The 26,541-nt window shown below is 39.3% G+C and overlaps 1 long non-coding RNA gene across 1 annotated transcript; it reads left to right on the plus strand.

Annotated features, from left to right (window-relative positions):
- Nucleotides 1-12,594: 12,594 nt before the first annotated feature.
- LOC140226233 (uncharacterized) lies at nucleotides 12,595-16,085 on the plus strand. Its single transcript, XR_011900917.1, has 3 exons — nucleotides 12,595-12,611; nucleotides 14,809-14,868; nucleotides 16,022-16,085. It is a non-coding gene; the product is annotated as an uncharacterized lncRNA (long non-coding RNA).
- The last annotated feature ends 10,456 nt before the right edge of the window (nucleotides 16,086-26,541 follow it).

The following is a 26,541-nucleotide window of genomic DNA, read 5'->3' on the forward strand; positions in this document are numbered from 1 at the left end:
TGCGTAGCACTTTTCGGATTTGTTTTTTTGTTTTTTTTTTGTTTTTTTTTTCTTTTTGGTCGCAGCATGTTCAGGCTACGTAGGGAATGAGAGAAAAATCGTCGTGAAGAGAAAAATAAGAAAGAATTAGGGCATTTAATATCATAACAATTACAGCGAACGTCCGTTATGGAGACCAAAACTGGATGTGTTCTGTTTGAGACGGCAGCTGCCATACTCAAAAGATAAACACTTGGAGCATCTGTCACTAAAAAGTGGCACTGTTCTTCTTTCTCCTACTATGTAATCCATTGACTTATTCTACCAACGAACATCCGTGACCAAAACGTTTTCCGTTTGTTATTACAGGTAAATTGAGTGCTGAACGTTATTCACTTTTGGGTACGAGCGACTCGGTGATTTGGTAATATTTTCAAGTAACATTAACTTAATGTGCAGTGATATATTTGTAATTATCAGAAATTTTCTTTCTCGGACAGAACGTCCATGAGCGAAACTTTCAGAACCTGTAACCGGTAACAGTACAAATTGTCTCCAGAACCTCATTAGAAAGAAATTTGAATGCACAGAAATTACAGATTATGCAAAATTCCATTTTCCTATAACTTTGTTTTCAGTGTTAAGCTGTTTTTGTATAATTATAGGGAAAACAAGCGTAAAATTGTGAGTAAATTTTCAACTGTGTGGTTATCATGATCACATAACGCCTTAAAAATTCTGAAACTACTGCTCTAAACTCATTGTTTACTTTGTAAAACTTTATTTGTCGCTATTGGAGTCAAAAGTTTTAAAGAATACAGGACACTTTCGGGACAAGTTATGCCTATCGGTGGGATTGCATACGTCACGGACGTTCGCTGGAATTGTCACGGACGTTCGTTCTACTACTAGGGTCATGTTCCAGGACGGATAACTAATCGGCAGTGAGTACCTAGCCTTCCTAACTCTTTCAAAAATTTGAAAAAGTATTGTCAATGAAAATTAAAAGAAATTTGACATCCTTTCAACATATATGTATTGCTCAGAGGGGGATCAGGAGGTGAATTTTCAGAGAAAATATCAATTATTTGCTTGGTTTTCGGTAAATTGCATGGTCCAAAAACTGCAGACGAGCCTGAGTCCGCTCCAAAAATGACATGCAGCTCCTCGGCTAGAAAGCCAAAGGTAAAATGTACCTTCGCCATCAAAGCAAGATGGTGTCCCACTCGAAAACGTTTTAATCATCACGGACGTACTTTTTTTCTCGGAGGTTCGTCTAAAAATATAATTTCGGTTCCTATTTGACAAAGGATGGACAGAAACTCAAAACAAACATATTATCGTGTGGCTAGATCTTAGTTGATTACGACTCAGAACAATATCGCCAATAACGTTTAATGGGCTACGATCTTTATCAGAAAATAGCGGAAGCACGTCCGTGACGAAAACTGAGTATAATTTTGCATAAAATAATGTTACGTCCCATGTACAGCCAGCAGACGTACAATTTTTGCAGGATATGTTCATTAGGTGGAACACCAAATTTTCGTATACATTACAGTTGGGACAACAAAGTAGAATTTGCAGCAGCGATAGAAATAAAAGCATCACGGACGTTCGTCTGTTTAGGGCTTTGATATTTCAATTGTTCTCTGTAATTTCATACGTGCTCATAAAGTTCTTATCATTTTGTGGTACATACCCATGATATGTCAGATCCAGAACATGGCCAGATATTAAATGCCACGTACCATATAAAAGGCACATCATTAGTTTGAAAAACAAAAATTATTGTGAAAATAGCGTTTTTACCATATTTTTACGCTTTAAGTCCTTGTCAAATGAAAAATATCAGGCAAAAGTCAACCAAACCATACATTTCCTGAAAGGATATTTACGAATCTTTGACATGACATGAAAAAATCTGGTTTCTTAGATCATCCTGGCTTGTTCTAAGGGAAAGAATGTCATAAGGTGCGAAAATTGGCAATTGTACATCGTTCAAAATTCTCACCCATATACAAACTCATTTCGTCGTGAAGAACATGATCACAATTAATGATTTATAATTAATGCAATCTTGGGATTATGCAGCTACATTTTATTCATCATCAACATCAATCAATCAATCAATCAATCATCTAATGAGCGCAGAAAATATGTTTATATAATTCTACTGCAGTCATATTTCACATTCCTCGAGTAAAACAATATTTCCATTCCCTTTTCCAGAAATATTCAGAGTTACAAAATCATTTACAAATCTACCAAAAGTTTGCATGAAATCGCAAGATGACCAACATAAATATTAAAAAAAAAAAAATCTCCCTACCGTGGGAGGGGGACACCCCCTCCCACAGCCTTCCCCACAGCCTTCCCCACCCCCATCCCCACACTCGCTGGCTCCGCTCGCTCGGGCTTGGTCGCTATACGCCCCCTCGCTTTGTGCGGCCTTGTACGGAATTCCTGGATCCGCCCCTGAATATATAAGTACAGTAAAAGGAAGAGTCCTATTCGTGACAATGTTGCTCAATGACTGCGCTGTGGAATGTATCACATTCCTTTATGTATTGTAGTCCCCATTAAGTTTGCAGACTGACAGCACACACACATACACACGCACCCACGCACAAGCATACACACCCTCAAAATTACTTTTCCACGAGGTGCCCCCTCCCCCCCCCCCCCCATGTCTTGACCCACGGTACGCCACTGCCACCGGCCCAGAGTGAGACCCTATCCCGCTTGGTTGCTGAACTCCCTCAGAAAGGCCCACTATTTCCAATTTTGAACCCCCCTCCCCATAGAAATCCTAGTTACGGGCCTGGTGTTTTAGCAGCTTGAATCGCAAATGTAACATCACTTCATAAGACCGGAGCTACAAGCTCTTCTTGCGAATACACAGACTCTTAATTTTGCAACTGTTATTAATACCAATGTGAATATGTGATGCAACTCGAACTTTTCTCGTAATGACGTGGTAAGGACTAACTGAAATCATACAATTTATTGCAACTTTATGGTAAACTAAAAAAAAAAATTGTTAACTTAAACTTTAAACGGCAATTAACGGAACGCACCTGTTACAGCTTCAGTTCTGTCTGTGGTTGTTGGTGGCAGCTGTGTAGTTGGAGTGGGAGAGAGAACGCTTGGGGAATTCTCTTCGCTTGAAATGACTTTCGGTGTTGATTTAAGCCTAGGTGTTGGTGTTGCAGAAGTGATGTGGACTGATATTTGATCGGCTGATAAGGCCATTTCGGTTGACAATGGTGGAGTCGCCGTTACTGTAGGAGCACTGGATAGCGTGTACATGGACTGTGTCTGCAATGTATACTTGGGCATTGGCGACGGTGATACAGAATAACGTAAAGCGTCCATAGTTGACGAAACAGGAACCGTTTGCGAGGAGTGCAATGAAACAACGAAAGGAGAACTTGATGAGTAAAGGGTGGATGATCGCTGTATTGTTGATTCCGAAGACGATATTAGAGTCAGCGAGGAGGAGCCAAGTACTTGATTGGTTGAAGATATTTGAACATCTGAAAGAGTTTGCATAGTGGCCCCTGTAGAACGTAGACCAATGGCGCTTAGAGATTGTGCCACGAGAACAGGAGATGACGTGAGCATCATCACGGAGCTTGAAACTTCTTCAGTCATCGGTGAGGAAGATGGCGAATGCACTGTAGATGAAACTGGCTCCTGGAAACTTGATGACATCTCGGGGGCTATCGATGACCGAGAAGGCGTCGTGATATGGCTAGATGCTACGGACGACGGAGCCATGGATGCGCACGGGGATACAACGGGACTAAGAGTGGAATTTGATTCCTGACTGTTTGTCACTGCTGCACAGTAGTTATAAACGACATTCGTGACGCTGAATGGCGAAATAAAAAATTCGAGGACCTCGCTTGTTGGTTCTGTTAGTGACTTGATAACGCGGGTCGTCCCAGTCAGAGAGTAGCTCACCAACATACCACCTACACTGTACGTTCTCTTTGGTGTGTCAACGAGGGTTTCAAGGTCATTTCCTAGAATAAATGTCTCATTGACAAAGAGGCCTACCGGGAAGGATAGAAAAAGGACATAGAATAATGCAATATTAGCACTGATCAGAAACTAATTGGGGAAAAAAATCAACAAAGTGTGTGTGATTACGTAGATCTACAACTATATGATCTCTAATTGACTGGTAAATACGAAATAGACTTAAAAGCACTCACCGAAACCGGAATTATCAGAATTAGTCACAGCCACAGTCACGTTGGATGATCCAATTGGAATATAGGTGATATCATCCTCACCTTTGTAATAAATTCAAAGATGAAGTCGAGTATATTTTAAAGCAGATTTCTAGTACACGTCGAATAGTTTTTTAAAAGATTTATTTACTTACATGATGTCTCAAGCACAATTTCGAAGGCCAAATATCCTGCACCGATACCTGTGTAGGCCTAGTTCTAACATTGCAATTCTAACATGACCCTTGAGTAATTTTATTTTTTTTTCCTTTCGATACGTAGCATGTAGTAAGAAGCACAGCCATGTGGTGTGTGTGTGTGTTTTTTTTTTGCTCCTTTTTTATATTTTATTTAACACTCGACTGGAAGGTGAGTCCAAATGGTAGGCCTACTTTCTCTTTCTCCTTTGTGTCTTTTTGCAGTTGTCATGGGCTTGTCACTAGCAAGCATTAGATCTGCAACGCGAACGCTACGACGACGCAACAGCCTCCCGAGTTGGAATATAGAAACAGCTGTCTCGTGCAGGTGCAGTACACCATTTTCGGCCTAATTAGCGTCGTCTCAGTGTTTGCAGATCTAATGCTCGCTATTTGGGAACACGCAAGCGAGGGGGTGCAACGGAGGGGGTGCAACGACCTAGCATTATAGGTGGGTGGGGAGAGTTTATTCTCCCTCCCACACGAGGTCCCGAGCTTTTGCACTTTTAAAGTCAACAATCATGTTCATTTTTCTTTTCTTTTCTTTTTTTTGGGGGGGGGGGAATATTTGGAATTTTTTCCAAGCATAAAGTAAGACAATAAATATTCAAGAACAATGTAGATGGGTAAATTGTAGTAGCTATCACTTTTTTTTTTTTTTTTTTTGGTTTTTTGGTTTTTTTGGTTTTTTGTTTCAGCGTATGCCTCTTCACCGGGTAATTAAACATATAGAGATATAATTAGACCAGGGTGCTTTTTGATTTTAAGAACTGAACTCAACGATATGGAACACTGTGTTTGTTGAATATTGTCAATAAAGAGAACGAAAAATACATATTGTGAATGGCTAGATTGTGGTTTATTATGACATCGCTCATTCTGCATTTTCCATTTTCACATGTACCAAGTTTATTGAGGTGAAAAAGAAATATTTTTGATGGGGTAGATTTCTCTTCCTTAACGTAGAAACGTTTGCATTTTTTAGATTGAGATTGAGATGAAATTGAGATGATGCACACTTCAGGGCCCCGTTTCATAAAAAGTTGATATGATAACAACCCTTGCTGGAATGTCAATTGTCATGGTAACGACATGAATGCAGCTTCCTGATTGGTTGTTGCTATAGGAAGTTGTCATTCCAGCAAGAGTTGACATCCTAACATCTTTTATGAAACGGGGCCCTGTAGGATATTTAGACAATGAGTAACAATGCATTCAGGGACGATGAAAATGGCTATAATCTTGCCATATATTTCGCGTGTGTGTCGGGGGTCACTGTATACTAGGTCATTAAGATGCCTGGCGCTCATCGACAATGCTAAAATAAATGGCAGTAAATGGAGTGGTGACAGATACTGTATCACGATAATCTGATAAGGCCATATGTCGCACTAGGATAATAAGATGCGAGAACTGTAATAAAAGGACAAATTCACCTTTATAGAGAACGCACCAATAATATAGAACACATCTGTTCCACCCCTTCCCCCTACGTACGGCCATGTTGTGAGCACAGTAGGAAAGTGCAACTATGATTGTGTTTGCATATTAGTTAATATCTGGGTACATTACACTGTAAGAAACGATGTGAATTTTGTAATCTGTTGTTTCAATGTTCCTTAGTAAATACTGGAATTTTGAGATAGATATGAATGTGTGAATTCATCCTTTTGAACACTTTGAAATGTTTAGAATTATGTATTCATTTGGTAAACGATTTGGGCCGTGACGTGAGAAAAGGGCCCTTAGGGCATTAAATACCGAAAATGAGTTTTCACCTCCACATTGTAGAAGGAACTATGACGTATTTAGATATGCAAACCTTTTTCTGAAATTCCACTCCTAAATGCCCCCATTATGACATTCAAAGAGCATGTTTTGTCCAAATCCTATTACTTTTTGATTCATCTATACATATACGCGCAGTTAGCTACAGTGTAGTTGATATTTTTTGCGCGTATAGCTTTGTCAAACTTCCGCGCCGTTTTCTGGCGCTTGCGCGCAGCGGCGCTAAGGGCCCTTATCTCGCGTCATGGCCCATTTAGTTTTCTTTGATATGAGTTGCATTCAATTTCTTAATATAATACAATCCAATTCCTTAATATATGTATGATAACATATGGCGTAGATTTAAAAAAGAAACACAATGCATCAATGGATATATACATATATATATATATATATATATATATATATATATATATATATATTGGGCTACATAGCGGTCTTACAGGGGCCCGTTGCATAAAACTCCAACCGGACTTTTTTCCGGTTGAAATCACAAAATTCCGGTTGGAAGCTCCCAACCAGAGTTTTTATGCAACGGATTTTACATTCTTAGATTAGCAACCTTAAAAAATTCAGGTTGGGCAAATCCCAACCTGAATTTTTTAAGGTTGCTAAAAAAGTTTTATGCAACGGGACCCAGAAAGTTTACGTCAATAACGAAAGGCAAACGAATATAACTTGATAAAACAAAATAGTATTTGTTGAGGTGAGGGTTCACTCAGCATTTATTTTTTTTTTTTGCAAGATACGTAGAAACCACTTAATGAACTGTTAAAGAAGCATACGCTTTGAAGAAGAATTAAAATGTTATTTAATAAAATATTGGTTTGAAATTGTTGAGATATCTAAAAACAAGTAAAACAAAGCTATCCTAGTGAAAGATGGGTTCCACCTTTTACTATACAGATCGCTTTGTTTTGGATATCTCTTTCAAAACCAAACTTCATCAGATGAACATGGAATTCCTTTTAGAATGATATGCTAATTCACATTTCATGAGGTTTTTCATGATCTCAAGAAAAAAAAAATCTTTAAAAAAGCAACAACAAAAACCCAAACTGTACCATCCCTTTAAAGGCATAAGGTGATTGTGAGCAATGGTATAGTACCAGGGTATTCGTCAAAACAATATTGTTCCCCCACCCACTAACAATGGATTACACCGATAAACCTAAGGGTACACATGTGTAGAGAGGTCTTTCCCTTCGATCAGTGCGTTAAAAGAATAATGTTTGAATACTTTCAAAGATCGTGGGTAGAGCTATAGTACTCGACCAAAGTCATATTGCTTTAAATGCCCATCCTCTAACGTTGTACAACAATCATTACTGATAGGACAGATTGTTGTATAAAATTATTGTAACTACTAAATACTTACCCCTTTGTAGGGTAATTGCCCGTTCGGTGCAATTGCATAAAGTGTTATCTCCGCCACATACGTGACAATCGTCGTAAACAAGACCCGAATTCAAATTCCCGTCACAACCAAAGTTCTGTGAATGTAAAAAATAAAAAAAAAAATAATGGTGTACGGAGAAGTAGCAAATAAACAAAACAACACAAGATAAAAAAAAACATGGTGGACGGAGAAGTAGCAGATAAAGAAAACAAGATAATAAAATACAAAGCAAAACATCACGAACATGAGTTCATGCTGTATGCCATTCAGCGACATAATTATTTATTCATTCTTTTAATTTTCGTATGTCTCTTTCATTTAGACCAACGATAGTAGAGAGTAGAGGAAGATAGGAAGGCGCGTGATAAAAATGGAAACAAAACAGCTACCCTTTACATGACGATACAAAAGAGAGCTCAGTACAAACTCAGTACACCTATAAACATTATTCATTTCCAAAGGTAGTGGTATTTTTATTATCTTAAAAAGATTTAAAAATTACAGTAGTTGCTTTTTTCCGATTAAGGGGATTATTTTGAAGAACGAGATGTAATAAGGATTATTCGTGGAGGTAAAATTTTGGAAACAACATGATCTAAAACAATCAAAGTCACTTGATAAACAACAACAACTTCAAAGACAGCGCGTCTCAGGCAAAGACGCACATCACCTGAGACGCGCTGTCTTTAGCCATGTCTACACCTATCCAAAAACTTGTATGTACAGTTAAACTCGCATAAGTCGATCTTCTCGGGACTGAGCAAAACACATCGACTTAGACGAGTTTCGACTTGTACGTAAGTCGAAAAAAATCGACTTAAAGTTACACCACACGTACATATATACATGTATGTTGTCTACTCTGGAGCCGAGAGTTGGAGCGGTGTGCCCGATATTTGCCCTTCAGCAAGACACTTTATCCACATTAATGCAGGCAAGGGCTCCACACTAACTTTTATTTTGGTGGCCCCAAAATGATTGATATTTATTTTTTGGTGGCCCGAACAAAAAAAAACAAAAAAAAAAAAAAAACAACCAACAAACAAGCAAAACTAAATCGGTCCTACGTTCGGTCCGAAAGTTACCGTTATTTCTGATTGTAAAAGCAATCATCCACCATTTACAAGTATTTTAACACCTTCCGGAGCCGAATGTTGCCGTTAATCATTTTCAAATGTAAAAACAAGCAACCGACATTCATTCTAGGATCTTACGGAGCTGAATATCATCCTTATTCATTTCCGAATGTGAAAGCAAACATCCGCTTTTTATTTTATCATCTACACTCTTAAAACATCCGAGTCAGAACTGACCCGGAACTGGGTCCGTTGGGGTCACACACAGTTCCGCGTCAGAAATGACAAGGAATGGGGTCAGATGTGACCCATTCAGAGTCATGAATTGGGTCAGGGTGACCCCATTCGGGGTCTTCATGACCAAATTCCAAGTCATTTTTGACCCAGAACGGTGTGTGACCCCAACGGACCCAGTTCCGGGTCAGTTCCGACTCGGATATTTTAAGAGTGTAAATGAGCCGATTGATACCGTTAATCATTTCCAAATGTAAAAGAAACAATCTGTTACTTATTTAGCATCGTACGGAGCAGAATATTACCGTTATTCGATCTCCAAATTGAAAAGCAAACACCCGACATTTATTTTATGATCCTAAGGAGCCAAATGTTACTGCTGTCCACTTCCGAAAGTGTAATGAATCATCTGACATTTATTTTGGCATCTTCAGGAATCGAATGTTACATGCTATTTACTTTCGAACGTAAAAGCGAACTTTCGGCAATTATTTCATCATCGTACTGAGTTGAATACCATAGTTATTCATTTCCGAACGCCAAAGCAAACATTCAACTTTTATTTTAGCATCTTCCGGAGCTGAATGTTATTGCTATTTACTTTCGAACATAAAATCAAACATGAGACATTCATTTTATCATCGGACGGAGTTGAATACTATTGTTATTCCTTTCCGAACGTTAAAGCAAATATCAAACATTAACTTTACCATCAAACGCAGCTAAATGTTACTGTTATTCATTTCGAAATTTAAAAGCAAACATCCGACAGTTATTTAGCATCGTATGGAGAAGAATATTACTGCTATTCACTTCCGAACGTAAAAACAATCATCTGACATTTATTTTAGCATCTTCTGGAGCCGAATGTTATTGCTATTTACTTTCGAAATTAAAAGCAAACACCCGACATTTATCTCATCGTCGTACGAAGTTGATTATTGTCCTTCATTTCCGAACGTCAAAGGGATAATTCGACATTTACTTTAGCATCTTCCGGAGCTGAATGTTAATGTTATTTACTTTCGAACGTCAAAGTAAATATCCGACATTTATTTCATCATCGTACGAAGTTGATTATTATTGTTATTCATTTCCGAACGTCAAAGGGATAATTCCACATTTACTTTAGCATCTTCCGGAGCTGAATGTAATTGTTATTTACTTTCGAATGTAAAAGTAAACATCCGGCATTTATTTTATCATCGTATGGAGTTGAATATCATTATTTTTCATATCCGAACGTCAAAGCAAACATTCGACATTTATTTCAGCATCTTCCGGATACTTGTTTTTGTCCTTATTCATTTCCGAACGCAAAATCAAATCTCTGACATTCCAAAAGTATAAGCAAACATCCGACATTTATTTTAGTATTATACGGAATCGAATATTACCGTTATTCATTTCCAAAATTAAAAGAGCAAACATCTGACATTTATTCAGCATCTTATGGAACCGATTGTTACCGCTTCATTTCCAAAACTGAAGGCAAACATTCGGCTTTTTTGGTGGCCTGGCGTGCGTTTTTGGTGACCCCGGTCGCAAATTAACCATTCGCGAAATCGTGATTCGATTCGCGAAAAGACTCCGCTAAATATAAGGCATAGATCGCTACACTCGGCAGGGGCTACGTCGTCCTTTCACCAGGTCTCGTTACAAAACCAAATCTCGCGTGAGTTCTTGCGTTACCTATCGTTAATGTTAACGAATGTTAACGAAACATCGTTAATTTGCGCTAGGGATCGTTAATTTGCGCTAGGGATCGTTACTCATCGTTGCTACAAACGTTAATTTTCCCGATCGATAGTTTGCGTTACTAACGATTCAGGTGAAACCGCTTGCGTTAAAGAAACGTTAATGTTTATTTACGCAGTTTCTTTTGGTATTTACTGTATGTAAACAAAAACTGGCGTCTCGTGATTTTGACAGTGATTTATTACACAATAAAATCTTATTCGACTTAGGCACAGTGAATTCAATGGTTTTTCCGTGAAAGTGTTCTTGGAATTTCATCGACTTAAGCGAGTATTCGACTTAAAAAATTCGACTTATGAATGAATTAATACACGTAAGTCAATGGGGAAAAATCGGGACTTTTTAAAATTATCGACTTGCGCGATTATTCGACATATGCGATGTCGACTTAGGCGAGTTTAACTGACTACGAGCGCAAAAATGCGTTCCCCTAACCACGACAAAACTTCGATGCCGTTCACACCTACATGCAGTTAGCAAAACCTCGAGGTAAAGATAACTACGATAGAAAATAAAGGGCGCCTAGTTTGCACATAGGGTTGCGCACTATTGTGGAAAAAACTGAGCGTCGTGGTTAACAAAGCTCCGTTAACATCTGTCATAGGGTGCGTTTATAAGATTTTTCTTTTGGCCAGAAACAGTGTTTTGAAACACTGTTTCTGGCCAAACAGTGATTCTAGCTCGAAAAAAAAAAAATCTTATAAACGCTCGCCCTGATTTCAAACAGTGTTTTGAAACACTGTTTGTAAACGCACAAAATAGTGCGTTTATAAACAGTGTTTCTATAGAATCAGTGGGTGCGTTCGAGCGCTCTCCTAAAGTGAACTGTACCGTACCGTACCGCGCCAGGGGAGCGTTCGAACGCTCCTAAAGTGTACCGTACCGTACTGTACCGAGCCAAAAGTGGACCACTTCTCGATGTGCTCCAAAAGCGTACCAAAGCGTACCGAAAGTTCGTTGTAAAGCATGCGCGTATCATGCGCATACGTCACAATGCAAAAACATCATTCTCTTTGTTCTGGACAGCTGTAAGTAGTTCAAGCGCCAGGGGTGAATGACATTCTTGCTACAAACAAGCGTGACCTTTCTAAAAATAACTCGTGAGTACGCTTTCTCCACAGAGCGCTCGAACGCTCCAAAATTGGCATGGTACGGTACGGTACGCTTTAGTTCAGTTCGCTTTGGTTCGCTTTAGAGCGTTCGAACGCACCCTATGTTACAAAAATCTTATAAACGCAACCGCGATCGCAAACACTGTTTATGTGACGTCACAATGCCTTGCGCGCACCCTGTTTGACCTTTTGCCGAGGAAAAACTGCGCAGAGTGAGTTGCGCAATGGCACAGTCTGAGCGAGAGCCCCAACACGCTCGGAGAAAAAAAAAAATCTTATAAACGCTCTCCTGACGAAAGTGTGATTTGAAACAGTGTTTCAAAACAGTGATTCTAGGCCCGCAAAATCTTATAAACGCACCCATAGTCTAAGCGCGCTGCCACAGCGCGCTTAAACTACGCGCTTAAACCACGACAACACCCTAAGAAATCTTGTGGTGTTGTCGTGGTGTCTTCGCCTTAAGGTTTTGTCGTGGTTTTCTAAACTACATGGCCCGAATTCACAAAGGTGGTTTCGCTCGAAACCACGGTTTCAAACCGCAGATTTGAAACCATGGTTTCAACTTGCGATTCACAAAGGTGGTTTCGGCAGAAACCATGGTTTCTCCGCAGTCTTCTACGTCACGATTTTGAGTCAACTGTTTGGGGTGGTCTGAAACAGTGGACTCAACTGAAACCGTGGTTTTAACCAATCACAGAGCAGCATTTCGGGACCTACTTTTGCAGACGAGGTGGTCGGCGCGGCAATTCTTGAATCACTCGGCAAGAGAATAAAGAGTTATTGATGGTTAGAGAGTTACTAGGGTTCGCTCCAACTTTCAGAAAATCGTGAGTAATTTATCCATTTATAGTGATGAGAAGTGTTTTACGCTATCATCCATTGTTTTTATTTGTGAAGAAAATTTTAGATTGATGGTATAAAATGCATGCAATGCTACCTAGCAGAACACGGGATTTGATATAGAGATGCGTTATCGTCAGCAGGTTTTGTGTAGTCCTACACGTATATTTTTGTGTCTCCCTCTCGCACATAGATAGCGGCGAGCTACCATACCACACATCCTTCTCCTTGTGACCTTGCTTGACTCCTTGAGCTCTGCCAGTTCTCTCTATTCTTTACCTGCTCATGGTCAGGCAGGCACACAAAACTGGCTAGAATTGAAGAAAAAGTTTGATCTTCCTATACACCATTCCAAAATAGTAATTAGGGCCTAGTATAGATCTAAAGCGTAGCCGTAGAGGATCTAGGATCAGTCTGAAACGAGAGACCTAGCCAGGTCTAGGTAACCAGTGAAGTGTGAGTTCTCTAGGAAGAGTACGTATCCTTAACATTTAAAAACTTCGGACCTAACAGTTAGTCTAGAACTGCGACCAGCCCCACGCAACGCGAAGCATTGGACAGTACTGTATAGGACTAGACGTGGTCTAGGCCTTTGATAACTGTGTACAATTCCAAGGAGCACCCGGGGTTATGTTAGACCTTTGTTCAGTTTGGCAAGAGTTCCTTTTGGGACAGCCACCCATAAAAGTGAGTGCGTGTGTGCATCCGTGTGTATCGCAAGCAAGGCCAAGGTTAGGCTAGGTAGAGTTGTAACTTGTATAGGATCTAGATTTAGCTGCACTGACTCACTGTCTACTAGTACTAGATTACTACTAGGGCCTAGTACGTAACGTAGTAGACTAACTACTATACACAGCGCAGTCGCTGTAACAGCGTACTAACAGCATCTTGTCGGGCTAGTAGAAATCTAACGGTGTTACTGTTACTAGTGTTAGTAGAGGGTCTACTAGGATCTAGTAGATCTAGCCCTAGGCCTAGAATTAAGATTCTAGACCTACTGTTACGTTAGTAGGACCTATCTTATGTTAGGCCTACTACTAATATAATTGGGGTGGCTGTCCCAAGGATCTTTCCGCAGCGAGTCCGGGCGTATAAAAACGATGAACTCTTACAATGGCTTACAAACTACACAATCGAACATTATAATCTAACGTTGAAATGACCTTATAAATATTAGAAACTAGAACTCTAGAGTCTAGTTCTCTGTTAGTAATATTAAACATTACCAAAACATTCAATGGGAAAAGTGTGACAAACACGTCTTGCTATTAAGACGTTGGTACTCACCAGCAAAAGTTTGTAAACTGCCGTAAAGATAGGATACGGTCCTCCAAGAGTCCAAGAAGGCAGCAACATGAGCAATCGTTCGCGAACAGTGTCTCCTCAATAGAAGAGAACCGTATACTGTTTTTACAGCAATTTGCAACCTTTTGCTGGTGAGTACCAACATCCTGTAGTACTAAGTATATGATAGATTATTAGGCCTAGGTCTAACACGTGTCGTTAGGTCTAACTGCGACCAGCAGCCCCATACGCATAGCGTTACGCTATGCGTATGGGGCTGCTGGTCGCAGTTAGTCTAGGTCCTACAAGGTGCGTTTGTCGCGCTAGTCCCACTGCGCTGACTAGTCTATAATTTTTAGTATTGGGTCATTTTAATGTTTGATTGGTGTTTTCGTAAGCCACCGTAAAAGTCCATCGTTTTTATCTGTCGCAACTCGCTGATGTCTTGTTACGTAGTAAAAGCTAGCATACAAGACAAGTAGCAATATCATTATTTGATATACAAGTAGGCCTACTTTGCTAACACTACAGGGTAACTCCGATATCGAAGCTCTGTTTGTCTGCCAACAACGGAGCTTCGAAGGAACGTAGACGTGTATTGTGAAATTTGCGAAACACATCGTATGCGGAAATGATGTACAACACTACATTAACAAGTGGTTAACCAATTGTTCAATCATAACAGCTTCTGCTCGAGAATTGTCAAATTGTATGCGGAAAACAAGTGACTGATGTGTGAAGGTATGTAATGTAGTGATGTGTGTTTACCAATTATATTGGCCAGCCGACGATTTATTCTTCGATATGATTATTGACATGATCCTGCTTTGAAAATGATTGAGTTACTTATCAAAATTTAGATGGATGACATTCCTTTTTTATGTGATTTATCTGTTGCAGTAGACACATCCTTTGACTGCCATCAACAGGAAACCTGGTTTTGCTGTAAAGAACAAAACCGTAAGTAGAATCCTTTCGTAAATACACAAGTTGGGGAGGAATTAAAAATGTGGAATACTTGCTTTAGTTTAAAAAACATGACTTGTGGAGATTTTATTAATCATAATTACAAGCTTGAACTTACTACAGTACCCTGTGAGAAAGTTATGTGTTCATCTAACTATACACAGCCCAGTCGCTGTACGTACGTGGGTTCGCATAGCGTATAAACAGCGTCTGGTCAGCTAGTGTTCATCATTGCATTGTAAGATTCCACTGTGGTAGCTCATAAATGAAATTTGGAAACAGATTCATTATTGCATGGGTGATCGTGAGCCTTAAACTAGAATCCACCATGATAAAAGTGTATTAGAGAATGAAAAAAAAAGAAAGAAAAGATATGGAACTTTAAAATATTTGAAGAAATCAGATGAGTAAATAAGCAGATTATTACTGTTTAAAAAAAAATGTGGGTCTGTGTAAATGGCAAAATTGGTAAGCATCTATGGGGAGAGGGAGTATTGTACAAATGGAATACTCTTAAGAGGGGCCCTGGGGCGGCAACAACATCCTTTCTGCAATGCCATCTTCTTGAAAACAATTGGAAAGATTTTTACCAAATTTGGCACTGACCATCTCCATTTTTCTGATTAGTGTTTTCAGCTCACCTGAGCCAAATAGCTCAAGTGAGCTCTAGCGATCGCTCACCATTCCCATCTTAACAACTGACAAGCAGATTTTAACCAAACTTGGAGGGAAATCTGTAAGGGGTGGAGAGTTAAAAATGTACATATGGTGAGTGTAGCTCCCCAGGGTGCTCCAGGGTAGCATCTTTTGTTTAATTTGCAAAAATGCCCCAAATCTGGCAATACTACATGCTGTGCTAGTATGGGCGCTAGACCCACAAGCTCTTTTTATGTATACTAATTCAAATATTGTCAAGATGTCACAACTTCTCTTTTACTTCTAATGATTTCATTAAATCATCTTGAAGTTTAAAATTCCCAAATAATTTACTTGCAAAAGAAAAATGCATCAACATGGCTGAATCTCTAAATTCATTATTCATTTGTTGTTCGCAGGTCTTTGTTGTTGAAAATGTCATAAAACTTGATAGTCTGAATCAATCTCTTCAATGCAGTTAAGATCTTTGTCCTTTTTGTACCAAATGAAGGAAACACCAAAAATGGCTGCGCAACCATTTGAGACATCTCCAGCTATACTCCAAAGACCGAAAGGTATTATTTTGTTTCATTTTTTGGTGCTTGCCTTGATATAACATTCAATGTTTTCCTTTGTACGATAAAGCATGGAAATAGGACAACATGGCTTCTTCAAAGTGATTATTCACTTAAAATGAGTAAGACATACATGGCTGAACTTATTTTTCAGGTGGCCAGCTGGGCCACTTAACCAAGATGATTGGTGGGCAGATTCAATTTCGGATACAATTGCAATACAGAATGTAAGCACAAATTTCTGACTTTCATGAATAAATTTAATCAGGAAACATTGCTATGACTGTTATGAGTGGCCAACCAGGCTACAAAGGGCTCAGTTTTTGGTGCTCGAGAAAACGTTTGTTTTGCCAGTGGCAACTGGGCCACTGCTAAAGTTGACATACATTTATAATCTTACTAAATTATCATTCTTCCAAATTACACATGTACACCTGTACATCAGCATGCAGTGGTGCTTCTTATATTCAAGTTGAATGTATGGCAAATTAGAGTAGTGGGCATTAACAATAATGACATTTTAAAGATCACCTATTTAATTCTGTGTATTCTACTGACTGGACTATGCAAGTACTTTACAACTGATCATTTGGCTCAAGATATTCATGATAATCACCAGTTGACAGTTGACAAAACTGACATTATAGTGACGACGATTTATTGTCTTTGTGTATTTCATTTTTATTTTGTCGTCCTATGAAAGTGAATTAGATGGACAATTAAGCGGCACATTACTGTTTTAAGCATATAACAGTAATGTTCTCCCCAATACTCTTGTTCACCTTTAAGTTGTTTTTTTTTCATTAAGATGAAATAACACCAAGTATTGACTGATCATGAGGATAGTAGAAGAAATGCTCACTCCCAAGGAGTTGTTTGTATCGACCCTGCTATCATTCTTGGGTAGAGCTGAGGTGAACAGCACCAAGGAAATGTTAACAGAATAGTAGATATTCGTTTCATAAACCTCATTATTGAATATGTTTTATGACCAACAAGGAGAATCATTTTGTTTTACCACATATTTTCTAACTACATGTATATTATTGTCCAAATTATTCCTCCGTACATTCCTAGAGAGCTGAAAGGCCTTGAAGAGGATTGGCTGACAGGCGGAATCCATTTGAACTGTATGAGGATGAAGCTTTTCAAGTGAGCTACAGATTTTCAAAAGATACTCTGCACTCCACCTCATCAATATGCTTGGAGGTGATCTGAGGAGGGACACAGATTGGAATGATGCACTACCTGTTCATGTGCAGGTGTTGACCACTCTCTACTTTTATGCCGTTGGTAAGTTAATACATTTTTGCTCATTAAATTTTACAAATTGCATTTTATATGTTTGTCCTTTTGTTGTTGCGGTTGTTCTTGTTCTTGTTCTTGTTCTTGTTCATATTGTTGTTTTGAGTAGTGAGGGGATTTATAACCAAACTCTGTGGGACCATCCATAATGGGAGGGAGCTGGAGGTTCCCTAAAGGTTAGTAATACAGGAGATTATGTGTACCCTGGTGAGCACTAGATCTGCATACTCTCTCTTAATGTTAGTTTTGCTCAGCTTTTCTTTTATTTAGACTTTTAATTGTTTTCCTCATAGCAGTGATTTAACAGAGCTGCCAAACATTTTTCTTCGTATCATTTTGTACCATTTTTGTTGTTGTGGGGGGAGGGGGGGGGATACTCCAGTTTACATGGGAAATTGTTGCATTTGGAACTTATTTCTATGGGAGTAGGATCAGTCATTTTCACAGGCTTAAATCAAATTATATATTTCTTTGTACTTTAATCAAATGTGTACAATTGCATTTGATAAAGGATTATCCACGCAAAAATCTATTTAAGTGGTTTCATATTTTTATTCAGATTCATTCCAGCGGATGCATGGGGACGAGGCATCAATGTCACAGTGGTCTGTTTGCAGAGTCATCAGAGACGTTTTTGAAGCCATCGCAAGGAGGAAGAGAGAATTCATCAGGTTTCCAACTACGAGAGAAGAGATTGAATCTACCCAGCAGAGATTCTATGAGTACTGCCGCTATCCAGGAGTCATAGGTGCTATCGATAGGACTCATGTCTCAATAAGGAGTCCTGGTAGGGAACAAGCCCTGTACTTCCTTAACAGGAAGAACAGGTATTCGATCAATGTAAATATCCCGTCAGTATAATACTGTAATCCTCTTGTTTAATGCATCCACTGGCAAGAATTAGTTGGCGGAATCATATTAGCTGTACTCGTTACATACTCAAATAAAATATCAATGGCATTTTTCCCTCTGTGGTCATACACTGCAAAAATGATTGAGAACCATATTTCACTTGAATGATTGCCCTCTCTGCAAGTGAAATTTATTTGCATATCATATACTTCTCTTTCTTTTCTCGTCAATTTTTGATGAATGGCAATTCATATATCAGCAGTAAAATGTCTAACATTTATTGCTTTATAGAATGTAAATGTGATTAAATAGATATATCTAAATGTAGAGAAAATGACATCTCATTTAAAGACATTGCATTACAATAATTTCATATTATTTCAGGTCATGAGTCTCATCATCCGAACTTCTTTGTTACTGTATTACGACTATCGTAAGACACTACGCTATTGTATGAAATGGCAACAATAATATTTTGTTAGTCCTCTGTCTCACTAAACAAATATAAATATCACTAGAAATGTAATCATGGCTTATTAACAATGAAGCATGTTGTTTGATCATCGAATACATGCTGTCAAATAAATTGTTACCCTTTTCTATTCAACTGGTTTACTTTATCCCCAAAAAGTATATGCATATATACAAACAGTGGATATACATGTAGACCCCATTGAATTAATGTTGAGTTAAAGAATCTTAAAGTGTACAGTGTACATCACTTACATTTAAAGGGATCATATAGTTTTGGTGGAGGCTTAAAGGAGACCTCCGGATGATTTTCAGATTTTTACATTTGAACAACTATAAATTAGTAATACTGAGGACAGAGTTTTAGAATTTGTGATAATTGGGATGAAGAACAAGAATATTTTCAAAATTTAGAACAAATTGCAATGAACAAGGATGATGACATGGCAGAATCACCATAAGAATGCATGAGTTAGGGCTCAAGGAAGCAGAACAAAAGGAGAAGGCATTCATAGATAATTCACAGGTGAACTCGCAATCAAGCGGTATTGTAATGGAATTACACTGCTACATTTCTGAAACACCCCATGTGTCAACCTCCTATGTCATCATCCTTGTTCAGTGTAATCTGTTTAAGGTTTCTCAAAGTATTGTTTCTCTGCTCAAGAACCACAACAAATTCCACAAATCTATACATGGAGTACTGAGTAGTCGATTTATGTACTACATGATGCGAAATTATGAAAATTGTCTGGAATATGTCCCTTTAACTTCAGGTTTTTTATTATTTTTTTTTTTTTTGGGGGGGGGGGAGATAGTGAGACACCTCTTATGAAATATGAAAGAGCATACAATTCCAAGAGGGATTCAATGTTTCTTTGATGAAAATTGGTTTTGAAATGGCCAAGATATCCAAAACAGAGTGATCCTAATAAAGTGTGGGACCTACATTTTATTATGATCGTTTTGTTTTACTTTGTTTTTTGATGTTTCAGCTATTCCAAACCCGATTTTTGTCAAGTAAACTTTGATTTCCTCTTAAAATGGTATGCTCTGTACTATTTCGTAAGTGTTTTCTTGGTATCTCGCAAAAAAAAAAAAGTTAAAGCCTAATTTTCATCTCCATCAATACTGTATCATCCCTTTCACACATTCTTAGTGAAATTGTCAAAAATAGTAAACTATGAATAGACATGAACATTGCAATGTCATGTAAAGGCTGAAGGTGATTGGTTAGATCGAACTGAAGTTTACTCTCATTGACAATTCTTGCCAGGTGCCAAGACGTGTCAAAAAGTGACAATAATCCTGTATACGTATAAGTGGCTTATGACTTTGGAAATTGATAAAATCACACAATTCATCAAAAGCCACCTCAGATAGAGAATGCTAGACTGTCTATCCAAATATCCCAGAAAGTGTCTCCTAAGCTTGAATAAGCCACAGAATCGCTCCACATTTCATTGGCATAAGAAAAATCTCAGATGGCTACAGTTGATTAAATCCGGGGACACTGACAGTCATCTCTCTCTTTATAATAATGCCTTTCTATCAGGATTTATTCTGTACTACATGTAGTTCAGGAAAGTTGGCAGATACTATATTTGCATGTTCATGTATTGTCCATCTCACTGTCTTGCATTTCTAGTATATTTCTAAATATTTAACACATTACTAGTGTAGTAGAGGATAAAACTACCGAACATGGCTAACGTACTGTACATTGTAATGCCATTCTGACAAAGTACATTATTATGTTGTTGGTAATAAGGATTTGTCACTAATCAAAAATTATGTGATCATACCATATACTTGTGACTGCTCAGAAGGTAAAAACCATACAGTTAAACATTGGGAATGAACAATAGAATTATTTAGGTCTGGACAATATACAAGACTTTAGATAAGGTAAATTAATTAAGAATGTCCTGACATACATGTGAGCAGAAAATATTTTTGACAGGAGGTTATGTAAAAAGGGAAGCTGTGGTCATTTGATAATGCTGAGGAACTGTATTCCCACAGTTACCACCTTCTCATCTGGACTGACCATTGGACAAGGGAAACATTATACCAGGCTTGATAAGTGGTAATCTTACTATCTTAATTGTGGCTACTCTGGACAAACTGTTGTTGGCCTTATTCAGGGCTACCCGGTATACGAAGACAGGTGGTTGGGCACTTGTAGTCAGTCTGGGTGTCTATCAAAATGTCACGTGTCCAAAACTGAAGGATTTTAGTGGCCCACTCATATTGTTAGGGAAACAGGGATACTTGATACATTGTGTTATGTATCGTTTGGGGGCCAAGAGGAGGATGGGCTGAATATGATAATGATGTTCACAGGAAGGTTGAACAAAACTATCCTGCTGGAACTGAGACAAGTTACTTAAAATCCAACATCTCAAGTAGGCTCGGGGAGTCTTTACTCTCTTAACATCTCACATGTATAGCGATAAATAAAGTCATGTACATGCAGTACTTTTGTGTTTGACAACTTTGTTATTTTTCGCAGAGTTTACATGTGGTCGACATTGTTAAACCTTGTTTTTTTTTTTTGTTTTTTTTTTGTAAGAGTCATCATAATCCATCAGCTGCACAATATTTTCTGCAATTTGATAACTTCATGTACGTTCATAAGTACCAGTGAAATGATCCTAATACACTGTAGTAGCATTGTTTCTATCATTTAAGCAAATGGATATGAATGAATACAAAGGTATACACTGTTACTGTCACGCGAGTCATACATGTACTTGCAAATTTGTAAAGTACATTGTCAGGCCATTGGATGGCCGGTGATTAAAAATCGTCATTTATGACTGAACTGTTTTACAGTACATACTATGTGCATACTTTGTGAGACCATGTCTGATGTATTTTTAATTGTAATTACATAATTTGTATATTAACCTGACTGTACAGTTCTGTTTGAGGTGAGGATTTAGCTTTTAATGTTTGAAAGATATTCAGAAACCACTCTATGAGATGTCAAAGAGCATATAATTCTAAGGGGAATGAAAAGTTTATTTGATGAAAATCGGTTTTGAAATGATTGAGATATCCAAAAACAAGGTGAAACAAAGAGATCCTAATAAAAGGCGTGGTCTATCACCTTTATTATTATCGCTTTTTTGATATCTCGGCCATTTGAAAACCAATTTTCATCAAATGAACGTTGAATCCTTCCTGCAACGTGAGTGTGGTCATCCAGGTCAGGGTCAGTAGTTTCCATCCAATGTGTGTGTGTGTGTGTGTGTGTGTGTGTGTGTCTTTCTCTCTCTCCCTCTCTCTCTGTCAGTGTGTGTGTGTGTGTGTGTACATGTATTTGCATTGCATTGAACATACATAAGACTCAGCAACAGCATACAGGGGAAGGAGATATGTTTTTCATGTTTTAATGTTTTTCATGTTAAAAAAAACAACAACAACACAATGCTAGGTGTGTACTGTACTGAGCATGCTCAGTGTAGTATTAAATAGGGGAAATCCCTTTTCTGAGGTCAAGTCCACTGTTGAAACCACGGTTTCATTTGAGTCCACTGTTGAAACCACGGTTTCATTTGAGTCCACTGTTGAAACCATGGTTCCAAACCGTGGACTCAAATGAAACCGTGGTTTTTTGAGTCCACTGTTTGTGAATCGCAGACTCGAAACCACGGTTTCTAAAAACCATGGTTTCTAGAAACCGTAGTTTCATTTGAAACCACCTTTGTGAATTCGGGCCCATGTGTCTACATCTACGCTAACTTGGAGTTTAGTGCCTCGTAGTTTACAAAACCTCGAGGTTTAGAAAACTTTAAGGTAAAGGGACCTAGGTGTGAACCTCACTTTTGAAGGTGTTGCTGTTCATCAAGCGTCTTTCAGTGGTGATGTGCGTAATACGCTTGAGGAGCGCGCGCTGTCCATTTGTTTTGTACAGGATTAGCGCGCACTTTCCTGCCTTTTTCTTCTTCTGATTTGCATACTGGTGCTATTTACATAATACAATTTATTTACAGATATTTACAAGCACATAGAAAATTTGACGAAAATAACTAGCCACTGTGATCAACCGTTAGACGGTTTCGAAATGATACCACAGATGGCGCTGAAACAATTTCTGGCGACAGGGAATTCCAGTTCCTTACAGTTCTTGGGAAGAAATGTAAAACAGTTAAAGTGAAAACAAAGTTCTGGTAAAGGCTTGAGAACCCGTCTGGCATCATTTCATATTTGCTTGCAATATATCGAAAGAGTCTACAAAGAAACTTACCTGGCTGACGCGGTTTGCCGGATGATGAGTCGTTTTGGAGTATTTTGAGAAAAATAATAAAACTCGGAAAACCGACTTTTATTCCAGAAGGCTTCAGACTAACTCGGTCTTAGGAAAAGCTCGACCCTATTTCAGACAATTTACACGCAGTTCGTGATCGCCATGTTCTAGTAGAACCAAACCAGTCCTAACTGAACAGACAGGAAAGTGCGTGTTAATAATCCTGTACAAAACAAATGGACAGCGCGCGATCCTCGAGCCTATTGACCGATTCGGGTTCGTTGAGGGCAGCAAACAACTTGTGGCACTGGGCGCAGCCACAGATATAAATAGGTAGATTGATCAAGCCCATTCACAACCCACGCGTAGCTTCATAGCCAGTTGCGCGCACATTACATGCCGCCATTTTGATTAGTCTTTTGTTACGTCACGGCTTGCGATGAACAGGTGGCCGGGGGGTAAAAAAGAAAAAAAAAAAGTCAGCGTAGGCCTGCGCTATGCTGCAACTCTGCAAACTCTGTTTTGCGCACGCAAGCCGTGACGTAACAAAAGACTAACCAAAATGGCGGAGATTGCGTGCGCTGGCTATGCTTTCAGAGCCCACTTGATCATTCTACCTATATAGTTCTGTGGGCGCAGCCAGTGCCGTATGTTGACCGATTCGGGTTCGTTGAGGGCAGCAGACGTCTTACGGCACAGGGCGCAGCCATAGTGGGGGTATCAGCCGACCCCTTTGCTCTCCCCCACCCCGGGGCAACATGTTTATCGCGCACTTGTAACAAAGGTTCGCGCACTAAGCAAGCATTCGCGCACTCAGTACGAGACGCCCATTGGCTAAAGCAGTGTTTCATTCTGCGCGCGTGCTAATGTAGGGAGAGGGGTGGGGGAGTGCGGAGGGGGGGGGGGTCGGCTGATACACCCACTATGGCGCTGCCCATGCCAAAAATACACATAGCGCGTCACAGAATCGGTCAATAGTGAGCTTTAGATTTTAGACGCGCGGACGTTCAAAGAGAAAAAAACATGATCTGAGCGTCCGCAGTAGCGCGGATAAAGTTACTACGCACGCTCAGATCATGTTTTTTTTTCTCTTTGAACGTCCGCGCGTCTAAAATCTAAAGCTCCCTAATAAAGAGAAGAGTCTGGCCAACTGCTAATTTGGACGCCATGTCGTTACCGCGCGTATTACGCGTTACAGGGTTAGCGTGTACGCTCAGACGTAACAAAATAACCAAGCCAAATAAGGGGTAGTTAACAATGCGCACTGCGTATGAGCGCACTTCAGTAACGACATGGCGCCTGTAGATCACGGGATTGGCTTTTGACCAATCACAGGCTTCAAAACACATAGGCTAAAAACCGAGTTGGCCAGACTCTCTTAATATACGGCACTGGGCGCAGCCATTGTGAAGCCCATTTTGTGGTGTCTCAGCCTACCCCCCCCCCCCCCTCCTCACGGGCAACATGTTTATCGCGGACTTGACATTATAAGCAAGCATTCGCTCACTCAGTACGACACGCCCATTGGCTAAAGAGGGCGGAAGAGGGTGGGGAAGAGGGGAGGGGGGTCGGCTGAGACACCCGGGCCCTGTTGCATAAACTAACACTAGATCTGGTATTTAGTAACCGTTCTCATATTCTCTAGAAATCTAGGCCTAACGTTAATACTTTTTAACGTTAGATTCGAGCTACTAGAACCTATAGTTCTACGAGTACGACTAACTTGTTACATTCTAATTGACAATACTATACTAACTAGCGCTAACAATACGTGTGAGATGCACATTGAATCTAGTAGGGGTGTATCAAAAATAGATATTCTCTAGGCCTAATACTTTTTAGTTCGGAAAAGAAAAAACTCTAAAGTCTAGCATTAGAAAAGTGCCTTTATTGTTCATATTCGTCTTTAAATAATTGATTAATTATTTGTTACAAGGAGCACTTGGGGGGAGGGGGCAAAGCCGTTTTGCCCCCCCCCCCCCAAAAAAAAAGGAAATATATATATATATATATATATATATACATATATATATATATTATTTTATTTCTTTTATTTTTTTTTATTTTTTTATTTTTTTTTTTGGGGGGGGGGGGGGCAAGCAAGTGCCACCCCTGCAACCCCTACCCCTCCCCCGCTTCCGGCACCCTTGTTCTTATACCTATATTATTTATACCAAGTTCAGCATCATCCTTCGATTTGTGTTGCTGAAGATATCAACCACCTCTTCCACGTTGATCACTTTGCGGTAGTGAATATGGAGAAGTGCAAGAGACGTTAGTTGAGTTTGGGTCATGCTGGCTTTTTGTTTTTGTTTTTGTTTTATTGTGGTTGTTGTTGTTTTATCTTTAAAAATCATTCTTCTGTCGTATTTGGAGCTTTGCCCTGGAAGAAGTTTTCTCGTTTTGGTGTTTTTGTTTTGTTTTGTTTTTTTGTTCAAGCGGACCCTGCTCGCTAGCGCGGGGGGGGGGGGGGGGGTTTCGTTCGAACCCCCTGAACCCACCCCCCCCCCCAAGTTACGGGTCTCAAACGTACCCATACCGTACGGTACCCACCTTTGAAAATGTGTATTGCGATAACTCGAACCCTCTATTCCAGTTCAAGATGCATGCGTTATTCAGCAAGTCAGGCGTAGATTCAATTCTCGATGTAGTATGCATGTAACGGCACGAGCGTGCATGTGGGTGAGGCCGAGGCGAGGGCCGTCGACTGCTTGCTCGCCTCGCGTCTACGCTGCCGCGCCGGCGTAGCGCGCTAAATCTAGGTACTGCATAGCCAGCCGGCCGGCTGGCCGGCCACTCACCTTAGCTCAGTGCTAACAAAGTGCCATGGCACTATGACTCCTCTCAGACTGGCGCCACCTTTTGGCCGGGAAAAAAAGAGGAACGTACACTTGTATTTTTTTTTATAAGAGTGAAATGGTTTTATCAGAGTGAAATGGTTTTAGCGCAGTGAAATGGTTTCGTCACAGTGATATGGTAAGCCAAAGTGAAATGATTTTTTTTTTAACGGAAAAATGAAATGCTTTTTTTCTTGAAAAGTGAAATGCATTTTTGTGAAGAGTGAAAGGAATTTTTATTTAAAAGTGAAATGTATTTTTGTGAAAAGTGAAATGAATTTTTATTTCAAAGTGAAATGTATTTTTGTGAAAAGTGAAATGAATTTTTATTTCAAAGTGAAATGTATTTTTGTGAAAAGTGAATTGAATTTTTATTTAAAAGTGAAATGTATTTTTGTAAAAAGTTAAATAAATGTTGGTGAGTGAAATGTATTAGTCAAAAGTGAAATGAATATTGGCTGGAGTGAAATGAAATTTGTATTGTTTCCCTAATGGCGTTTCATAGGCCGCTCCCATAGTACAACACTGCACAATCCAAAGGGACAACCAATAAGGCAATACAACTCATCCCGCCGTCGTCAAAGCGAGGCCGAGTTATCCCCGAGTCCGAGTTTAGCCTGACCCCGTTCGGGTAAGTTCTGAGACTGAACCTTTGTGGTTAATATTTCGCATTTTCGTTGTTACCCATTGAATATCTTGTTGTTATTACAGCGTTAAGGAGCCGTTATTCCGCACA

This window comes from Diadema setosum, chromosome 3, assembly GCF_964275005.1.
Source record: "Diadema setosum chromosome 3, eeDiaSeto1, whole genome shotgun sequence".
In the NCBI taxonomy this organism is placed as follows: domain Eukaryota; kingdom Metazoa; phylum Echinodermata; class Echinoidea; order Diadematoida; family Diadematidae; genus Diadema; species Diadema setosum.